The 7,230-nt window shown below is 39.2% G+C and overlaps 1 non-coding gene across 1 annotated transcript; it reads right to left on the minus strand.

The window, feature by feature from the left end:
* Nucleotides 1-6,535: 6,535 nt before the first annotated feature.
* Nucleotides 6,536-6,642, minus strand: LOC146929594 (small nucleolar RNA R71). Its single transcript, XR_015009127.1, has one exon. It is a non-coding gene; the product is annotated as a small nucleolar RNA R71 (small nucleolar RNA).
* Between the last annotated feature and the right edge of the window lie 588 nt (nt 6,643-7,230).

Below are 7,230 nucleotides of genomic sequence, written 5' to 3' on the forward strand. Positions count from 1 at the left end.
TCAAGAACATCACACAAACACGATCACGAAACATCAAAACACCGTTCTCACCCAATCTAAAGTCTCCACCCTTACCTTGGTTAACCAACACCACACGATCTACAAGTTCCAAATCTTCCTTCTGTCCATTCTTGATCTCTTCCAAAATATTACTCGTCAGCTTCAACATTCCCAACTTCACACTCTTCGGTGTCAATTCACTAACCAAACTCTAATCTCGAAACTGCTCAATCAACTCTAACTCTTTAACCATCAAAGCAGACATATGCAACGACTTCCAACTCAAAACATCTGCCACCACATTCGCCTTTCCAGGATGATAACTCAGCTGAAAATCGAAATCCTTAAGATACTCCAAACATCTTCCCTTCCTCATATTCAATTCCTTCTGATCAAACAGGTACTTCAAACTCTTATGGTCACTGAACACTTGAAACTTAGAACCATACAGATAATGCCTCCTAATCTTCAACACATACACAACGACCGCTAATTCCAAATCATGAGTCGGATAATTCTTCTCATGCACCTTCAACTGCCTCGACGCATAAGCCACAACCTGACGATTCTGCACACGCACACCACCAAGACCCATCTTAGAAGCATCACCATACACAACAAACGATTCCTTTGGATTCGACAAAATCAACACTAGGGCTGAAGTCAACCTCTTCTTCAACTCTTGGAAACTCTTCTCACACTTAGCATCCCAAACATAAGCTTGTCCTTTCCGAGTCAACTACGTCAATGGAACGCCAACTTGGAGAATCCCTCAATAAACCTCCGATTATAACCTGCCAATCCAAGAAAGCTTCTAACTTCAAAAACAGACTTAGGTGACTCCCACTGCAACACTGCATCAACCTTCGACGGATCCACGACAAAACCACCTTCAGAAATCACATGACCAAGGAAACTCACTTCCCGCAACCAAAACTCACACTTTGACAAGTTAGCAAACAACTCATTCTCCTTCAAGACACCCAACACAATCCTCAAATGCTTGACATGCTCTTATTCTGACTTTGAATACACCAAAATATCATCTATAAACACCACCAATAAACGGTCCAGAAAAGGATGAAATATCCTATTCATATATTCCATGAAGACACCTGGGGCATTAGATACTCCAAATGGCATCACAGAATACTCATAGTGTCCATACCTTGTTCGGAACGCATTTTTGGATATATCTTCCGCCTTTAATCTAATCTGATGATATCCTAATCTCAAATCAATCTTGTTGAACACTTCCGCACCAACTAACTGATCCATCAAATCATCTATCCTCGAAAACGGATACTGATTCTTAATCGTCACCTTGTTCAACTGCCGATAATCCACACACAACCTCAAGCTTCCATCCTTCTTCTTAACCAACAACATAGGAGCACCCCATGGAGAAACACTCGGCCTGATAAATTGCTTCTCGAGCAACTCTTCCAATTGCTGCTTCAATTCACCTAACTCTGATGCAGACATCCGATACGACACAATCGAAATAGGACTCGTTCCTGGTACCAAATCAATTGCAAACTCAACTTCCCTCTCTGGTGGCAATTCGGTAATGTCGTTCGGAAAAACTTATGGAAACTCTTACATTACCGGCAAATCACCAATTCCTTTCTCACTAATTTTCTTCAAGGATGCAAACATCATGAATACACTAGCTTCACCGTCCAAAGACTTCTTCACTTGCTCCGCGGTCAAGAACTTCTCACCCATCTCAGCTACCGGCTTAGAAAATGTTATACTCTTGGTCAAACAATTAATGTTAACACCAAAAGTCAACATCCAGTCCATACGAAAAATCACGTCCATATGCTTCAACGGAAGACACACAAGGTCCAACTCAAAATCAACGTTACCAAAATTAAAAGGACACTTAGCACACACTAAGGAAGTACTCACCGAACCACTAGCCGGGATGTCAATGACCATCCCTTGCGACAACGGAGTCAAAACCAAGTTCAAACGCTCAACACAACTAACCGAGATAAAAGAATGAGTAGCACTAGTATCAATAATTGCAATCAAAGGAGTACTATTGATAAAACACATACCTCGGATGAGATTATCCGGATGCTCCACCTCTTCCGCATTCAATGCAAACACCTTCCCCGCCGCCTTCTTCGGATTGGTACACTTAGTACTGAGATGACCCTTTTCACCACAATTGAAACAAGTAATATCCATCTTGCACTCAAATGCCTTGTGACCTGCTTTCCCACACTTGTAGCAACTCTCTCCCTTCTTGCAATCACTAGGGTAATGACCCAAGATTCCACACTTGTAGCACCTCACCTCAGCAACATTCGACTTAGAGCCTCCACCAAACTCTTTCTTCTTTCCCTTGTCCTTGTTGTATGACTTCCCAGATCCATGGCCTTTTCCCTTCTTCTCATTCATCGCCTTATAATGGTTCACCTTGACCCTTCCGGCATCATCGAACATACGACACTTGTGCACCAAAGTATCAAAGTCTCGGATCTCCTGAATACCCATATACTGATAGATATCCGGCCTCAATCCACTTTCAAACTTCACACACTTAGAAACCATCACATCCTCAACATTGATGTACGAACGTAACCTCGAAAGCTCTTCGAATTTAGCCGCATACTCTGCCACTGAACGATTCTCTTGCTTCAAGTTCAAGAATTCCACTTCCTTCTTGGTCCTCAAATCCTCAGGAAAATACTTCCTCAAAAACTCACTCTTGAACCTAGCCCAAGTCACAACTTCTCCACTAGCCTCAAGCCTTCCCTTAGCATTCGTCCACCAATACTCAGCCTCCTCAGCAAGCATGTGAGTAGCCAATCTGAACTTCCAATCCTCACTAGTCACCATAGCACGAAAGAACGTCTCCATGACTTGCACCCATGTCTGAGCTCCTTTCGGGTCATACCTACCCTTGAACGTTGGCGGACTGTTTCGCAAGAAACGATCGAGCCACTGCTGCTCAGCTTCTACAGGATCACGATGACCAACCGCCGCCTACTCGTTAGCCTGAGCCAACACCTGGGCCATCGAAGCTAAAGCATGTGCAATTGCCTCATCATCTCTACCACCATCCATCTCACGACAACACAAAACCAACCAACCGATAAGAACAAAAGCACAACAAGATAAGTATCGAAGGTAACTCATTACCATTCGTATACTAACAGGAAAATTCAATTGATGCTAGTCCGGACAAGACTAACCAGGCTCTGATACCAACTTGTAACGCCTTATTTCTATTAAAGCGATAAAACGAATAAAGCATATATTCAAGAAATAGACGCTACGTCTCAGCAAAATCCAAAACAACATGCATGTATAAAAATATCTCATCAGTCGCAGCGGATACAAATCATACATCTCCTAAATATACATGCCATGATCAATACACATCATCATAAAAATCCTCCAAGTCCCGACAAGTGGGTAAATCTCAATAATAAAATAAAATCCAACAACAGCATAAAAACACTGACAACCTAATCAGAGCCTAAACCTACAACTCCAAAACGATAACGAAGATTAGCTCCCGCTATCAAAGTACTCACCAAAAGCGAACTACTCCTGCATAGCGTCTATCCATCCATACAGACAGGTAGGCGGTCAAAACCACTGGAGGTTAGCTTTACATCAATCATAATCAATTTATAAACAATTTGACATAAATCAATTCAATCCTTCACTAATCAACATGAGCAATTAACTTCCATATACACATTCACAAAACAATTCCAATTATCACAAGTATATGTATTCATCACACACTTATCATCATCATTCTTCATACAACGGCAACAATCAAGACTCATGCCAATGTGATATGCATCTATACTCGACGCATACATGCATGTGGTACCAAATCTCCTCAAGGTCGTCACCCATGATGCAACAAAAACATCATTATCAATGGCTATAGTCAACGGAAATATGGATATAACATCTGACACGACATATGATGCATGAACATATGACTCAATCCACCATGTATATGTTCACAACAATTCAACGGCTATAATCAACATTCAACTATTTCATATAGTTTAACAACTCCATACAATTCCTTACAATCCAAGTAAAGGAGAAAATACAACACATGATAAGAAACGTCATATTCATCGCCTAACAACCATTCATACATCTTCTTACAATCATATCAAATTATGCATAAAGGATGTATAAGGCAATCGACTCTTAAAACCATTTTCAACAAAGTTCGTCTAACATTCCACAATTCTACCATAATTGAAGTAATTGAACCAAAACTAAGTAACAAGATCCAATGCCTCTACTAAGTATACCTCTACGCCACATGTAAGTGCAGTAGAGTATACCTATACGTTTCACCGGCTAAATACGACGAAATCATGAGAATCACAAAGTTCGTCTCGCTTCATCACTTTTCAAGAAAATCCATTTTCAAAGCAAAACAAGTTAAGACTTGATGAAACCAATCACAACCATTTTTAGAAACCATATAATCAGTATACAACCCTACTCCAATTGTTTGATAAAACGAGTTTCGGAAAAATCAACGTTCTTGGTCCTTTTTTCAAAAGTTAAGTTCAATTCACAAAATCAAGTCCAATTCGATTCAAACGATGTTCCAGTAGGTTTAAGTGTATAAACAGAGATTAAAAAAGTCAAAAGAAACATTTTAGAAAGCCCGGATTGGTCCCCAAGTGGCCGAAACAAAAATCAAAGGTTGCTGAAACTGGGCATGTTCGTGATGAGTCAATAATAAGCTAGTTTTAGCATAATATTTGGTTTCGTTTTAATTAGATTTGAGTTTAGTTTATTTTAATATTGTTTCCCTTTTTGAGCTATTTTACTTCAATTGCATATTATTATATTTCAGGAATAAATATTTGATGGATTGAGTCTTGGAGCAAAAGAAAGGAGTCTGGAGCTGATTTGGAGCAAAAATACGAAGATCCGGAGACAAAAATATGTCTCCCCCAAGTCAGAAGCTTGGCACGGCCCGTGCTAAGGCTTGGCACGGCCGTGCCACCTCCCAGGATGGCCTTTTGCTGATTTTGCTTAGGATTTAAGCTACTCTATTCTGGTTTTGACTAAAAAGCCCTTTATTGCATGTGGAACATTTTATTGATATAATTGCTTAGAATTTAAGTCGAATGTATCCTATAAATAGAGTAGCTAGCCATCACAAAAAAATCATCTTTATTTCCTTGAAATTCAATAACTGACAATTGTCTTTCTCAATAAAGTTCTTCTTTTATTTCTTAACTTTCTTGCTATTTACTTTATGCTTTCTCTCTTCTTCTCTATGTCTATGATGAACATGAGTGAGTAGACTTCTCTTGTCTTGGGATTGTTGGATAAGTCTAATGACATAATCCTAATCGAACCAAGCTTTAACCCTAATTTTATGTAATCTTAATTTCTAATCTAAAATCTAAATTCACCGTGTTAACATGAATTAACAATTATTAAACTGTGGAAACAAAAGTGGAGGGTTTGATAATTGTTAATCCATCATCCCAAATATCAATTCATAATGCGAACGCGGAGCTTTGATATTGGAACAAGTGAATTTAGACAAGAATTGCAAAGGCAGCTAAATAGTCTTTGCAATTCTTGAGACATGGGTTGTTTCAATCCTTATAAGCTTCTTCTAGTAATCAAATCATCTAAATAGGTTTGGTTGCTAGAGGTAAACTCTCACTGGACTTGGTCAGAAAGGTGAGGGGCTAAAGGGAAACCGGTCTTTAGAAATTAGGTATAAAACATGAAGTTATAAGTTAAGGTTTTGGCTTGTGAAGGACTTGTTATTATGATGAACCAATAATGCCAAGGCACCTTTTATTATTATATTTACTTTCAATCAACTGAAACTCTCAACTTTACAACTTGCTTCTCTTCTAATCATTCTCTAAAGGTTAAGTGAATTAAACAACTCCCTGTTGGATGATACTCTCTTTTATTACTACTTCGATAGACCGTGCACTTGCGGTTTATCCTATCACGTTTCCGATAGACCGGGGAGTTAACTAATTTGATTAACTTTTTCTTTTTGATTAGAAATTTTTTTTCTTTTTCTTTGTTTTCTTCTACTTCTTCTCTCTGTTACCGTTAACTCGTTGAATTCATTCCCGAGATGAAAAGGTTTTTACATAAAAGAAAGAGAGACGCACAAAATAATATCGCCATGGCTGATCGCACTATCAAAGAGTATGCAACGCTGTCTATGGCTGAGCCACAAGCTATTATTGTGTACCCAACGATTGAGGGTGGCAACTTTGAAATCAAGCCTGCCCTACTTAACTTGGTGCAGCAAAATCAGTTTTCGAGATCCCCCGCCGAGGATCCCAATCTTCACATCACTATTTTTCTAAGGATTAGCGGAACCATAAAAGAGAACCAAGAAGCCGTAAGACTTCATCTCTTTCCCTTTTCCTTAAGGGATAGAGCTAGCGCTTGGTTCCATTCACTTGAAGTCGGTTCCATTACTTCATGGGATCAAACGAGGCAAGCATTCCTTGCCCGGTTCTTTCCCCCTTCTAAAACTCCTAAACTAAGGGACCAAATCACACGGTTTAATCAAAAAGATGGGGAGTCTCTTTATGATGTGTGGGAGCGTTTCAAGGAAATGCTTAGACTTTGTCCCCACGATGGTCTAGAGAAGTGGCTCATAGTGCACACTTTTTATAATGTCTTGTCTTATACCACTAAGATGTCTGTTGATGCAGCTGCATGTGGAGCTCTAATGAACAAGAATTACACGGTTGCATATGCCTTGATTGAAGACATGACTCAAAATCACTACAAATGGACCGATGAGAGAGCCACCACCAATTCTTCACCCTCCAAAAGGGAGGCAGGTATGTACGAAGTCTCTAACTATGATCATCTTACTACTAAGATTGATGCACTAACTCAAAAATTTGAAAAACTAAATGTTAGTGCCATCACTTCTACTTCTGCATCTCCTTCTTGTGAAATCTATGGTACATCTAGTCATATTGGTGTTGATTGCCAACTAGGTAGTGCTATTAATGGTGTTGAGCAAATGAACTATGCTCAATACAACCAAAGGATGAGGCAAAACCAAAACTTTTATAAAAAATCCTCAAAATCCCTATGGACAAGTAGCACCACCTGGCTATGCAATCAATTAGAGAGTCGCTCAGAAATCAAATTTGTAAATTTTAATAGAGAATACTATTGCAAATCAATCTAAACAGCTACAAGAACTCAAAAACCAAA

Source organism: Medicago sativa, chromosome 4, assembly GCF_051527215.1.
Source record: "Medicago sativa cultivar Bolivia chromosome 4, Bolivia_mono, whole genome shotgun sequence".
NCBI classification, from domain to species: Eukaryota; Viridiplantae; Streptophyta; class Magnoliopsida; order Fabales; family Fabaceae; genus Medicago; species Medicago sativa.